This window comes from Muntiacus reevesi, chromosome 6 (genome assembly GCF_963930625.1).
Source record: "Muntiacus reevesi chromosome 6, mMunRee1.1, whole genome shotgun sequence".
Classification (NCBI taxonomy): domain Eukaryota; kingdom Metazoa; phylum Chordata; class Mammalia; order Artiodactyla; family Cervidae; genus Muntiacus; species Muntiacus reevesi.
Genome location: NC_089254.1, coordinates 14,963,126 through 14,979,060, shown reverse-complemented (window position 1 = coordinate 14,979,060; position 15,935 = coordinate 14,963,126). Strand labels below are relative to the sequence as shown.

Below are 15,935 nucleotides of genomic sequence, written 5' to 3'. Positions count from 1 at the left end.
CATTCAGCTTTATGTATTTGGGCAGGGCAACAACTCCTAGAAAACAACTGGAAGGAAGCTAAAGGGAATTTGGGAGAACACGTACCATTCTGAGCAAAGCGATACAAGAGACAGCAAAGCAGAATTCCTGGTGGCATCAAGTGCCCCACATTTCAGTTTCATATATTCTGCCCATGTCAGAATATCCAAGACCAAACTTGCCTGCTGTAACAGGCAAGTGTGGCTTAGAGTACAAAATGAAGCAGGGCAAAGGCTAACAGAGTTTTGCCAAGAGAATGAACTGGTCATAGCAAACACTCTCTTCCAATAACACAAGAGATGACTCTACACATGAATATCACCGATGGTCAATACTGAAATCAGATTGATTATGCTCTGCAGCAGAAGATGGAGAAGCTCTATACAAACAGCAAAAACAAGACCAGGAGCTAACTGTGGCTCAGATCACGAGCTCCTTATTGCCAAATTCAGAACTAAATTGAAGAAAGTAGGGAAAACCACCAGGCCATTCAGGTATGACCTAAACCAAATCTCTTATGATTATACAGTGGAAGTGACAAATAGATTCAAGGGATTAGATCTGACAGAGTGCCTGAAGAACTAAACAAGGTTCATAACACTGTGCAGGAGACAGTGATCAAAACCTCCCCCAAAAAATACAAAAACGCAAAATGGTTGTCTGAGGAGGCCTTACCAATAGCTGAAAAAAGAAGAGGTGGAAGGCAAAGGAGAAAAACGAAAAATATACCCACTGAATGCAGAGTTGCAAAGAATAGCAAGGATAGATAAGAAAGCCTTCCTAAGTGAACAATGCAAAGAAATAGAGGAAAACTATATAATGAAAACAATAGAGGAAAACAATGGGAAAGAATAGAGAGCTCTTCAAGAAAGATACCAAGGGAACATTTCATCCAAAGATGGCCACAATAAAGGACAGAATGGACCTAACAGAAGCAGAGGATATTAAGAAGACGTGGTAAGAATATACAGAAGAACTATAGAAAAAAGATCTTAATGACCTGGTTAACAATGATGGTGTGCTCACTCCCCTAGAGCCAGGCATCAAAGAGTGCAAAGTCAAGTGGGCCTTAGGAAGCATCAAGATGAACAAAGCTAGTGGAGGTGATGGAATTCCAGTTGAGCTATTTCAAATCCTAAAAGATGATGCGGTGAAAGTGCTGCACTCAATATGCCAGCAAATTTGGAAAACTCAGCAGTGGCCACAGGACTAGGTCAGTTTGCATTCCAATCCCAAAGAAAGGCAATTCCAAAGAATGCTCAAACTGCTGTACAAATGCACTGATATCACAGGCTAGCAAGACCATGCTCAAAACACTCCAAGCCAGGCTTCAACAGTACATGAACTGAGAACCTCCAGATGTACAAGCTGGATTTAGAAAAGGCAGAGGAACCAGTGATTAAATTGCCAATATCCTCTGGATTGTAGAAAAAGCAAGGGAATTTCAGGGAAACATTTACTTCTGCTTCATTGATTACACTAAAACCTTTGATTGTTTGGATCACAACAAACTGGGGAAAATTCTTCAAGAGATGGGAATACCAGAACAGCTTACCTGCCTCCTGAGAAACCTGTATGCAGGACAAGAAGCAACATTAGAACCCGACATGGAACAATGGACTGGTTCAAAACTGCAAAAAGATTATATAGAGGCTGTATATTGTCACCCTGCTCTTAACTTACATGCAAAGTATATCATGAGAAATGCCAAGCTGGATGAAGCACAAGCTAGAATCAAGACTGTCAGAAGAAATATCAATAACTTCAGATATACAGATGACATCACCCTTCTGGCAGAAAGCGAAGAACTAAAGAGCCTCTCAATGAAGGTGAAAGAGGAGAGTAAAAAAGCTGGCTTAAAATTCAACATTCAAAAAATGAAGATCATAGCAATCTGATCCCATCACGTCATGGTAAATAGATGGGGAAACAGTGACAGACTTTATTTTGGGGGGCTCCAAAATCACTGCAGATGGTGTGCAGATGGTGACTGCAGCCATGAAATTAAAAGACACCTGCTCCTTGGAAGAGAAACTATGACCAACCTAGAAATTGTTATTAAAAAGCAGAGACATTACTTTACTGACAAAGGTCTGTCTAGTCAAAGCTATGGTTTTTCCAGTAGTCATGTATGGATATGAGAGTTGGAACATCAAGAAGGATGAGTGCCAAAGAATTGATACTTTTGAACTGTGGTGTTGGAGAAGACTCTTGAGAACCCCATTGGACTGCAAGGAGATCATACCAGTCAATACTAAAGGAAATCAGTCCTGAATATTCATTGGAAGGACTGATGCTGAAGCTGAAGCTCCAATACTTGGGCCACCTGATGTGAAGAAATGACTCACTGGAAAAGACCCTGATGCTGGGAAAGACTGAAGGCAGAAGGAGAAGAAGATGACAAAGGACAAGATGGTTGGATGGCATCATCGACTCAAAGGACACGAGTTTGAGGAAACTCAGGGAGACAGTGAAGGACAAGGAAGTCTGGCGTGCTGCAGTTCATGGGGTCGCAAAGACTGAGCAACTGAACAACAACAAAACCAGAACATCAAGCAGGGAGGGTAAGCCAAGATTTTATCTGATCAAAAGCCTTCTGGAAACTGAGATTTGCTTGGTTGGGTATTTGTGTAGGTCAACCTGCCCTGAGTTGTAGATCAGAGTAGATGGTAAAGGAGTCGGTTTGTTGGAAACATATCTGGCAGGTTTCACTTTCTAAAATTAAAAAAATATATATATATATGGAGAAGAAAAACACAAGCTGTGTAAAAAAGAAAATATTTCAGTAAAGGAAAAGGAAGAGCCTATAAAATCTGCAAAGACAGAGCTTACTGGATATAATGATGGAGCAATAAGAAAAGTCTGGGAAAAGTTTGGCATCCTCAAAACAGTATAAGGAGACATGGCCTTTAAATCTGGTAAAAAGAAAAAACAAGATTAAATGGAAAAGCAACAGGAAAAGATGAAAAGACAAGGGATGAGATTAAAAAAAAGCTGAATAAGATAAAAAAAGAAACTGATTCAAGAAAGAAATGATATCAGAAAAGAACTGGTTGGCTTACAGGCAGGAATATAGGAAAATAAAGTTCATTCAAAGACTTAAAAGGTTGGAAGAAGCAACTAAGTTCTCAACCCTAACAGCTAAAAGTAAAGCAGAGAAATCCTCTGAAGGAACAGCAGATGTCTAAAACTCAGTCTTGGTAAGGGACAAGTCAAGGACACAGTCACCAATCTGATACTAAAGCCTCAGCTGGCGTGAATATGTGTGCGTGTATGTTAGTTGCTCAGTCGTGTCTGACTCTGAGACCCCATGGACTGTAGCCCACCAGGCTTCTCTGTCCATGGGATTCTGCAGGCAGGAATACTGGAGTGGGTTGCCATGCCCTCCTCCAGGGGATCTTCCCGACACATGGATGGAACCCGAGTCTCCTGAATTGGCGGGCTGATTCTTTACCACTGAGCCACCAGGGAAGCCCTTCACTTAGGACACAAAGGGTGAAGGTATAGAGATGAAGCAGGCTAGAGTCCAACTGGAGCCTCACAGAGAAAAGAAACCTTTCAATAAACAAAGGGGGGCATATTTAAGGGTGAAAGATGAGAATAATTAATTAACATTCTCCAACCCAAGGTGGGGGGTTCCCCTAAAATGCCTGCTCAGTGGAATTTCAGAACTGCCCTCACTCTGGGCCTGCTGTCAGTCTCCCACTATTATTCAACATAGTTCTGGAAGTCCTAGCTACAGCAATCAGAGAAGAAAAAGAAAGAAAAAGAATTTAGGTCAAAAAAGAAGTAAAGCTCTCACTGTTTGCAGATGACATGATACTGTACATAGAAAACCCTAAAAATAGTATCAGAAAATTACTAGAGCTAATCAGCGAATTTAGCAAAGTTTCAGGATACATATCAATACACAGAAATCATTTGCATTTCTATATACTAATAGTGAAAAATCAGAAAGAGAAATTAAGGAATCAAACCCATTCACCATTCCAACAAAAAGAATTAAATATCTAGGAATACACTTACCTAAAGAGACAAAAGAAGTGTACACAGAAAATTATAAGACACTGATGAAAGAAGTCAAAGATGGCATAAATAGATGGAGAGATATTCCATGTTCTTGGGTAGGAAGAATCAGTATTGTGAAATGACTATACTACCAAATGCCATCTACAGATTCAATGTGATCTCTATCAAATTACCAATGGCATTTTTCACAGAACTAGAACAAAAAATTTCACAATTCATATGGAAACACAAAAGACCCCGAATAGCCAAAGCAGTCTTGAGAAAGAAGAATGGAGCTGGAGGAATCCACCTTCTGGACTTCAGATTATACTACAAAGCTACAGTCATCAAGACAGTATGGTACTGGCACAAAAACAGAAATACAGACCAATGGAACAAGATAGAAAGCCCAGAAATAAACCCATGCATTTATGGGTACCTTAATGCGGCAAGAATATGCAATGGGGCAAAGACAGCCTCTTCAATAAATAGTGCTGGGAAAACTGGACAGCTACAAGTATAAGAATGAAATTAGAACACTTCCTAACACCATATACAAAATGGATTAAATGGATCAAAATGGATTAAAGACCTAAATGTAACACCAGAAACTATAAAATTCTTAGAGGAAAACATAGGCAGAACACTTGATGACATAAAGCAAGATCCTCCAAGACCCACCTTCTAGAGTAATGGAAATAAAAACAAAAGGAAACAAGTGGGACCTGATTAAACTTAAAAGCATTTGCACAGCAAAGCAAACTATAAGCCAGGTGAAAAGACAACCCTCAGAATAGGAGAAAATAATAGCAAATGAAACAACTGGCAAAGGATTAACTTCCAAAATATACAAGCAGCTCACACAACTCAATGCCAGAAAAACAAACAGCCCAATCAAAAAGTGGGAAAAAGACCTAAACAGACATATCTCCAAAGAAGACATACAGATGGCTAAAACACATGAAAAGATGTTCAATATCACTCATTATTAGAGAAATGCAAATCAAAACCACAATGAGATATCACCTCACACCAGTCAGGATGGCCATCATCAAAAAGTCTACAGACAATAAATGCTGGAGAGGGGGTGGAGAAAAGGCGATGCTCTTGCACTGATGGTGGGAATGTAAATTGATACGGCCACTATGGAAGATGGTATGGAGATTCCTTTAAAAACTAGGAATAAAACCACCATATGACCCAGCAATCCCACTCCTATGCACATACCCTGAGGAAATCAAATTTGAAAAAGACACATGTATCCCATTGTTCACTGCAGCAGTGTTTACAATAGCTAGAGCATGGAAGCAACCTAGATGCCCATCGACAGATGAATGGATAGAGAAGTTGTAGTACAGGTACACAATGGAATATTACTCAGCCATAAAAAGGGACGCACTTGAGTCAGTTCTAATGAGGTGGATAAACCTAGAGCCTATTATACAGAGTGACACAAGTCAGAAAAAGAAAGACAAATATCATATTCTAATACATATATACAGAATTTACAAAAATGGTACCAAAGAATTTATTTACAGGGCAGCAATGAAGAAACAGACACAGAGAATAGACTTATGGATAAGGGGAGAGGGGAGCAGAGGGTGAGATGTGTGCAAAGAGTAACATGGAAACTTACATTGCCATCTGTAAAATAGACAGCCAACGGGAATTTGCTGTGTGGCTCAAGAAACTCAAACAGGGGCTCTGTACCAACCTAGAGGGGTGGGATGGGAGGGAGAAGGGAGGGAGGTTGAAAAGAGAGGGGATATATGTATACCTGTGGCTGATTCATGTTGAGGTTTGATAGAAAACAACAAAATTCTGTAAAGCAATTATTCTTCAATTAAAAAATAATTTTTTAAAAAAGAAGGTAGAGAATAAAATAAGTAAACTTTAGAGCTAGAAAAAAAACGAAAAGTGATTCCTGTTCTAACAACAAAGGAAAAGCCTTTAAGAGAAGGACTCAAGCTTCAATACATTTTCATCTCTGGCCATAAGACTGAAATGTAACAAACATAAAAATCAGAAAAGCAGTTCTCATGAGTCATCCTCAAGCCTCCAAAGTTTACATACACTGTTATAAAATTCACACAAAACTCAGCAGTAATGCAAAAATCTTGTTAAATTCAAGTATTTTGTACAGAACTTATAATTCAAATAATTAAGTGAAGCATTTAAGCTCTTCATAACCTATAAAAAAAAGTTAAAACAATACACAGGCTTAAACAGGCTGCAGCAGGCTCTCAACAGTACGACTTCTGTGGCAATGGATAGTATTACAGTTTGTCACTTTAGAACATCAGAAAGTCCCAAACATATCAGAGAAAGAGAGCAAACTTAGGTTCCAAGAAGTTAAGAACTATCCAGGCATGGAAGAAATAGGTCAGGAATAGGAAAAGGGCAGTACAGACAGTATACAAGAACTCGGAATGGCAGCAAAGACGAGTTTGCTACAAACATCCACTGGAAATTGCTCTAAAATTGCTACAAAAGTACCCATCACCCTCACACCTGCTATTCTGCCTACCTGACCACTGCCTTAACTCCTTCAAGATGTTTTTCCATGGGAACACGGTGCCAATTTCACAATCCAACTCTTGGGATTCCCTTGGACCATCAATACCGCTGCTGACATTAGTGACTCATTCCACTAGGTGCCTAATTCAGTCTAACCATATAGCTTTACAGTAATCACTCTGTGCATGAAAAGGCTATGTCCGGAGACACTAAAATCTACAACAAATTATCTTTATTCCATGGTATTTTTTGTATCATTAAAAACACAAAGTGGTATAAAAATGTATCCTAGCAGGGCTGGCAGTACCACTCTACCACCTTCCCTCTACGAGCTGGTCCCCCAGCAGGAAAGTTAGACGGCTAGGTCACCACTCCAGCCGCCAGATCCTCTGACCCCACGGAAGGCGAGAAACTGGGCAAGAGAAAGGGAGTAACATCTGCCAGGCTTCTGCAAGCTGTCAAGCACAGTACCAAAATGCCTTAAAGACTCGTCTCCTACCATCTCACCATCACCCACCAGGTACACATAATTACTCACAACATGTCAATCAAAGAACTGAAGCGGGTTAGGTATGGATGCAAATGTACATGGCTAGTAAACAGCAGGGCTAGAAGTTTAAACCAAGTCTCTTGGGCACCACAACTGAATGCTTTTCATCAACAAAGCAGCAAAGACAAGGAGCCCGTAACAAAGCATTCGTGCTGGGCTTCAGGAGAATATTTCCTAGTATTAGTCAAGATACATTTGATCAGTTTCATGCTCATCTTTCTAAATCCCCGCTTTCCCAAACCGTGCTCAGCTCTCTGTTCTGAAGACACTTGCTAATTCCACAACATCCATGTTCGAGACTTTCACTTAAGAAATAGCCATAAAATATAAAGTGCGTGCTTAGGCCAGATACTAACTGGGCACTACAAATGCAGCGCTCAACTTATATTTAAGGAAATAAACAGCAACCAGAACCTGTCCCATTTCAAAGGCAATCCTGAGCAAAACTAAGAGGGATTCAGGAGCCCCACCCCCAAAGTAGAGAGGCCCTGTAGCAGTCCTGGTGCCCCCAGCCAAGCAGATGGGAAGCCCCAAGCATGCATGCTTCTGACATACATGGCTTTGACAGTGGCCTTCTTCTGCCTCGTTTCCTTAGATGCGATTGCAGCACTGTAGAAATTGTCAACGGTGAGTAAATTTTACACTTATAGATGGGAGAAATATCAAAATTTATTCTCAAAAAGCCATTATCCCCAGCAGCAACACTACTCTCTGGTTGAGCTGGGACCCAGCCCAGAAGGCCTCCTAATCCCCAGACACTGGGATCCTGAAGTTGCCTCCACACAGAGGGGAATGAAGTGCCTGTCACTGCCCAAGACACAGGTTGAGAGAAAAGCCTTGCAAATCACAAATCTGAAATAGGACACACGTTTAGAACATATAAAGAATTCTTAAAATTCAATCATGAGAAAAAATTCAATAAAAACTGGGCAAAAGCTGCGAACAGGCATTTTCCCAAAGACGATATGTGATGGCAAAGAACCACATTAAATGATACTCAACATCATTAGTCAACATGCAAATGTAAATTAAAATCTCAATAAGATAACACTAAATATCCTTTAAAATATTAACACTGTAAAAGGCATGCCATGCAACTGTTTACAAAAATGTGGAGCAACTGGAACTCTTGGATGCTGTGGTACAACCATTCTGGTTAACGATGCAGCAGTTTCTTAAAAAAAAAGGTAAACATACACCTACCATATGACCCAGACCTTCTCCTTCTAAGTATTTATCAAAGAAAAACAACAGCGTATGTCCATATTTATACACAAACTTTATGCAGTTTTTTAGGTAACAGCTCCAAATTGGAAAAAACCCACATGTTCAACAATAAATAAAAGAATAAACAAATTGTAGCATACCCATAATACTATTCAGCAATAAAAAGGCATGAAGGCCTAAGATATGCTACAACATGCATGAATCTTGGGAAGGAAGAAAAAAAAAAAAGGCTGAGTGAAAGAAGCCAGACCACAAAAAACTTCTAGAAAATGAAAACTAACCTAAAGTGACAGAAAGCAGACGAGGGCCTGCCTAGGGAATGGGGGGTACAGGGAGGGAGCATGGGAGGGAGGAATTACCCAGGATCACAAGGAAGCTTTTGAGGGTGACAAATATATTCATTATCTCAATTGGAGTGATGGTCTCAGGAGATATAGACATGTCAAAACTCATCAAATTGTACACTTCCAACACGTGCACTTCATCCTCTGTTGATAATACCCCAATAAAGCTATTTTTTAAACTATTAGCGTGATACTCTAGGTGTTACATAAATGCAGTGTGCTGTGCTTAGTCGCTGAGTCCTGTCAGACTCTGTGAGACCCCAGGGACCATAGCCCACCAGGCCCCTCTGTCCAGGGGATTCTCCAGGCAAGAGTACTGCAGAGGGTTGCCACGTCCTCCTCCAGGGCATCTTCCCGACCCAGGTCTCAAACCCAGGTCTCCTGCATTGCAGGCAGATCCTTTACCATCTGAGCCACCAGGGAAGCTCATAAATGTGGTAGTTGAGTTATTCATTGTCTCCAATCTCTTAAACCACTTTGTGTTGTTACAGGTGCAGCCTTCATATACGAAGCAAGATGCCCCTTTCTCTATGCACTCACATAAAACTGAAAAATGAAAGGACAGTGTCTTCACTTTTACTGATACACAGACTGCAGACTGCATATAGAAGGCTACTCTGATTTCTATGCAGGGCAGATTTTACTGCTCTAAAGGGAAAGTGGGTAGCACAAGTAATATATTTATATATGTATTTATAATGTACTTATTTATTCAAAGATTTATCTTTTAAATAATATTACCCATGACAAAAGGACTAAAGGTAACCTGATTTTCACAATCTGATCATCTTGTTTCAATAGACTACTTGATAATGTAAATATACTAAGATGATGTAAATATACTAAGATGATGTAAATATACTAAGATGTCTATGTAGGACTGACATAAACCAATCCAGTAAATTTTATACTGCTGAAAAACTAAAATCTTGAACCATGTTTAACCTTCCTCTTCTTCTGTATGATGAGTTGTGAACTGCATAGTTACACAAAAGTAATAAAATCTAAATAATAAGTTTCCTAATTTATTCCAAGAGAGACCAAAAAAGACAAAAGTCCATGCTTTGGACAGTTTAATCATAAAAGATTATATTACCTCCAACAGCGTTAAACAGTACAAAACATCCCAGAAGGCTCAATGAGAACGAGAAGAGCCCTGTTACATTTTACCAACGGCAGCCTTGAGTTTAACCTCATTTGATGGGCACAGATGTCAGCCAGGAAGAAGAGGGAGGACCCTCCTGGAAGAAGGGGCACCAGGAACAAAGAGCAGTGTGCTGAGGGGGGCAGAGGGGCTCCCCTCCCTGGGAGCACAGAGGGAACAGCAGCAGACCCCAAGGGACAGCAGAGGGGCTCCCCTCCCTGGGAACAGAGGGAACAGCAGCAGACCCCAAGGGAAAGCAGAGGGGCTCCCCTGGGGGTCAGGTGGGTAAGGATTCAACCTCGCACACTGGAAGTGTGGGTTCAACCCTTGTTCAGGGAGCTAAGACCCCACATGCCCCGCAGCCAAGAACCAAAACATGAAACAGAAGCAACACTGTAACGCATTCAAAAGTCTTTAAAAATGGCCCATATTAAAAAAAAAATCTTAAAAACAAAGGACTGAAAGGGCTAAAAAATCAAGAAAATCTAGAATACCCAGAGCGGCTAACCAAGGTTTGTTGAATCCTATTGGCGTGCTGCAGTCCATGGGGTCGCAAAGAGTCGGACACAACTGAGTGATTGAACTGAACTGAACTGTGTAGTCTAGGCTCTTGAGGAAAGTAATGTTTCAGAAAAATTAAAATTTAAAATAAGAGTCTGTACCTAGAGAGATTATATTAAGTGAAGTCAGAGAAACACAAATATTAATATCATATCACTTACATGTAGAATCTAAAAAAAAAACGATAAAAATTAACTTATATACAAAACAGAAATAAACCCACAGACATAGAAAATGAACGTATGGTTACCAAAAGGGAAAGCAGGAAGGGATAAATGAGGAGTCTGAGATTAACACACACACATTACTATAAGGAAAAGAGGTAACAAGGACTGACTTAGAACACAGGGAACCCAACATCTTGTAATAACCTATAATGGAAAAGAGTCTGGAAAAGCATCTATATATAAAATATGTGTATATATTAACACATAAAACTGAATCACTGTGCCATACACCTGAAACTACCATGACATTGTAAAGAGCTACACTTCAATAAAAATACAATACAACAGGCTTGAGAGGCTGATTGAGAAAGTGGAGTCAGGAAGTTAAACGCCGTAGTGAAAGGGGCTAGACTGAAGTTGGAGAACTTTTAAAAAATAGAAAAAGAAGGAATGCACAGCATTGTGAAAAAGGATTTAGTGACTCAACTCTACAAATACTGATGGAAAGGAATCAATAAAAGATGATGGACGTTTCAAGCCTGAGGGAGCAAAGAAAGTGACATTAAGAATAAGAAAAAGAAAGTAGGAAAAGGACGGTTAAAAAAAAAAAATGATGAACTCCATTTCAGACAGGTTTCGATATAGGGAAACAACGACTGGTCCACATGGAAATATGTAAAATGCAGCTGGAAAAATAGGACCCAGTGCTCCAATGAAAGGAGTAAGCTGGAATTTGGGAGATGTTGGTATGTAAGTGGTAGCTGAAATCACAAACATCAGTGGAATTTCAAATGGAAAACGAAAGTTCAGGGATTGATATCATGATTTCTAAGATCTCAAAGTATACCATAAAATACATCCCTTTAATTATCAGCAAATGGATGTGGATTCTACCATTTCTTCATCATTTTCCAACATATAATACCTGGCTGCCATACCAGGACTAAAATATTAACTTGACTTTATTGTTACACATTTCAAAACTGCAGATACAACTGGCCTCTTCAGTATAATCCAGGGGGAAAATTCAAATGCCAGGCAGATAACCAAGGGTGAATCCAGCCCAGTCTCAGACAGGAAGGAAGGAAAGTGCAGGACTGGTCTAAAAGCACCTCTAGGGAGCGGGGAGATGCCTAGGGAGCCACAAGGAGGAGCCCTTCACCAAAACAAGGCTTTAAGGATCCCTATTCACGGAAGAGCTGTGGAAGGTTTTGAGCTGGGAAAGCCTGGCATCAGATCTGCATCTGCTGTTACAGCCAAGGCAAAAAATAAAATAACCACCACCAAAAAAAACTAGGAACAGGCTGAAGTTACAGTTAGTCCATCTCCCCCCGACTCCGTGTGCTTACCCCACGAGATGATCCCAATGCATGTACGAACCTCTGGGGAATATAAACTGAAGGTGTATGGTTACATGGATGTGAGAGCTGGACTATAACGAAAGCTGAGCGCAGAAGAATTGATGCTTTTCAACTGTGGTGTTGGAGAAGACCCTTGAGAGTCCCTCGGACTGCAAGGCAATCCAACCAGTTCATCGTAAAGGAGATTAGTTCTGAGTGTTCACTGGAAGGACTGATGTTGAAGCTGAAACTCCAATACTTTGGCCACCTGATGCGAAGAGCTGACTCACTGGAAAAGACCCTGATGCTGGGCAAGACTGAGGGCAGGAGGAGAAGAAGATGACATGGTTCATGAGATGGTTGGATGGCATCACTGACTCCATGGACACGAGTCTGGGTAAACTCCAGGAGTGGTGACAGACAGGGAGGCCGGGGGTGCTGCGGTCCATGGGGTCGCAAAGAGTCGGACATGACTGAGCGACTGAACTGAATGCGCCTCTGTCTGAGGGTCCCTCCCTTTGGGACCATGGGCCTTGGACTCAGAACTGCTGCTCTGTCACCTAGGCCTCTTGGAGACACAACCTTTTAGCTGAAGTATCTATTTTATACTATTTTATCCTTTCTAGTACTTTTTCTAATTTGCTTTTTCAAATTGAAACTAGCAGGCTTTTATTATAAAACCATTTTCTATTTTATATGTGCAGGTAAATTTTGTACATTCTTAGGAAAGAAATATGGCAAAATATACACCAAACCTAATAGCTGTCATTACCAGGAAGCACGACCAGTTTATATTTATGTTATGATTCTTTTATAGTATTTGCTTTTTTCCTAAGCCAAATATTATATGAAAACAAATTTTAAAAAGTTTTCAATTTTTAACTGAAGTATACTTGATTTACGTCAGAATTTTTCAGAATCTTTTCCACTACAAGATAGTGAATATAGCTCCCTGTGCTATGTATACCATGGTTTCCCTGGTAGCTCAGTCAGCAAAGAATCTGCCTGCAATGCAGGAGACCTGGGTTCAATCCCTGGGTCAGGAAGATCCCCTGGAGAAGGAAATGGTAAACCGCTTCAGTATCCTTGCCTGGAAAGTCCCATGGACACAGGAGCCTGGTGGACTGCAGTCCCTGGGTTGCGAAGAGTCGGGCACGACCGAGTGATTAACACACTGCGCTATATGTTGGTCCTTGTTACTTATTTTACATACAGTAGCGTGTATATTAATTTCATGCTCCTAACTTATCCCTCGTCTTCCCTCTTTTAACTTTTACTTTTAAAACACATTTTTGTTTTTGGTTGCACCGGGCCTTCGTTGCTGTGTGCAGGCGAGTGGGGGCTGCTCTTTGCTCTGGCGCATGGACATCTCATCGCAGTGGCTTCTCTGCAGTGAGAGCTCGGGCTCCAGGCACACAGCTCTAGGCATACCGGCCCGAGGTGCACCGACTCAGTAGCTGTGGCCCACGGGCTTTGCTGTTCCCCGGCATGTGAAATCTTCAAACCCAGGGACTGAACCCACGTGCCCTGCACTGACAGCTGGCTTCTTAGCCACTGTACCACCAGGGAAGTCCCTCCCCTCCCCTGTGGGAACCATGATCCTTTCCTATGTCTGTGAGTCTTTCTGTTCCGTAAATAAGTTCACTGGTATCATTTTCTTAGATTTCATACAATATTTGTCTTTCTCTAATTTATTTCACGTAAAGGTATGACAATATTTAGGTCCATCCATGATGCTGCAAATAGCATTATTTTACTTTTTTTTTTATGGCTGAATACTCCATTTTACACATATACCACATTTTCTTTATCCATTCATTTAGGCTGCTTCTATGTCTTGACTACTATAAATAGTGCTCCTCAACATAGTAAGCTAAACAAGTCACAAAGCTATTTTTAGGATATTACCCTCTTTTAAAAATAAATATGTGAAACAATACGCTATTGTATTAAATGATTGTTTCTAAGTGGGTGGGATGATGGGTAGGTTTAATTTTCTTTTTTGTTTGCCTATCTATTCTTATTCTTTTTCAAGTGAGCATGTATTGCTTTTGCAATAAAAACTAGCAATAAAAGAAATTTCATTTTGAAACATGAAAAAATAAATAAAAAAACAGTGCTTCTATGAACACTGGAATCCGCCTGCAATGCAGGAGGCCCCGGTTCGATTCCTGGGTCTGAAAGATCCGCTGCAGGACATGACAACGCAGTCCAATATTCTTGCCTGGAGAATCCCACAGAGAGGCCTGGTGGGCTACAGCCCATGGGTCGCAAGACTCAGACACGGGTGAGTGACTCATCACAGCACAGCTCTGTAAACATCACCCACCAAAGTCTCTATCAGAATTGGAGACGTTTTGTCTAGTTTTGCTGCGGCTGTTAAATTTGGGGGCTTCGGGGGTTTTGTTTTCCTTTCAATTAATTATTATTTTCAGAATCAAGAATGGTAGCCTTGTCAACTACAAATAGGCACTTGCCATCTACCTCCACAAGGATTAAAGCCTGTGCTGCTGCAGTTGCTGACCTTTAACATTCTCTGAAAGGAGTTCAGAGAAGCGAGCAGAAATGAGGCACTCTGTGCTCTGGAAAAACTGGCAGAACAAGTCTTCTGAGAGTTAAATATTCTCAGGAGCTGATTTTACGGGCCCAATTCTTACATCCCCTCATATCTAGCAAAGCACTAAATTCCTTCATGGGGACCACTACCCACCCCCTCATGACTTACAGAAACCTGCAAAAATATATGCTTAATTGCAAGTACTCCCGTCACCAAGATCACATATACACTGATCCTCCCCCTACCTTTTTGGAGCAGTTTCTCAGAGTATCTGAAATGCTATCTCCTGGGTTATAGTTCTCATTTTCTCGCAAATAAAACAACTTGCAAATCACACTGTGGATTTTTTTTAAGTCGGCAACCTGACAATGATAAAGACTGACTGCTTTTTTCCTCTACTGTCCTTACTGATAAAATGAAAACTAGGATAGCATTAAAAAAAAAAAAAAAAAGCCATCACCAATTCTACTAATTTAGGGGGGAGGAAATCACCCATTACATTAGATTACATTACACCACAATTTCTCAATCTCTTCACTCTTAGTATTTTAGACCAGACAATTCTTAATTGTAACATACTCCTTTGTGGCTGGGTATGATCACTTAGCATGTGATGTATTTTAGCCGTAAGATATCTTAATTTCAAGAAGTGTTATTAAAACAAACACAAACTTTCCTCTTTTTAATGCAGGACATGTAAAAACCATATCTTTCTTTTCCTAAGGAAGGATGCTAAATAGTGTGAAGAGACACATAAGTTTAGAAGATAAAGTTGCTGCCTTTGAGAGGCTTATAACAGACTGCACTCATAATTTGTATCATTTTGGTCTCAGTCATTGACCAAGAATATAATTGAGGCTTTGGTGTTATCTTGATTCTTGTAAGTTAATTATACAATGTTGGGAAAGATTGAGGGCAGGAGGAGAGGGGACGACAGAGGATGAGATGGTTGGATGGCATCATAGACTCGATGGACATGGGTCTGGGTGGACTCTGGGAGTTGATGACGGACAGGGAGGCCTGGCGTGCTGCGGTTCACAGGGTCGCAAAGAGTCAGACACAACTGAGCGACTGAACTGAACTCAATTATACAATGATGTATTTTTATGTTTTATAAAAGTTACAAGCATAATTCTACATAACACAAAAATTTCTGATTTTAGATTAAATAACGCCAATACCTACTAAGAAAACACTAATTTCTAACCACTGCATTTGATGATAAAACTCTAAAATGAAAGCACAACCTGGAAAAGACCCCACAACAACTCTAACAGAAGCATCTTTTCACATGAAACAAGTACTTTGGTGACTGACTTAAATAGATGATTCATTTAATAATGTCCTAAGGGAGAATGAAGTAGACCAATGTGAGGTCACCCCTCTTTACAACTCTACAGCATAGAGAAACTGAGAATGAATGAAATAAATAAAACATTATCCAGTGTGGGTCTTTAAATGTTTCTATTTGCTTACATGTACCACACAACAGGAATCATTA

General features: G+C 40.3%; 1 protein-coding gene across 3 annotated transcripts in view; it reads right to left on the bottom strand.

Annotated features, from left to right (window-relative positions):
- Positions 1 to 15,935, bottom strand: part of UMAD1 (UBAP1-MVB12-associated (UMA) domain containing 1) — a 339,161-nt gene that overhangs the window by 310,421 nt on the left and 12,805 nt on the right. The window lies entirely within an intron of this gene.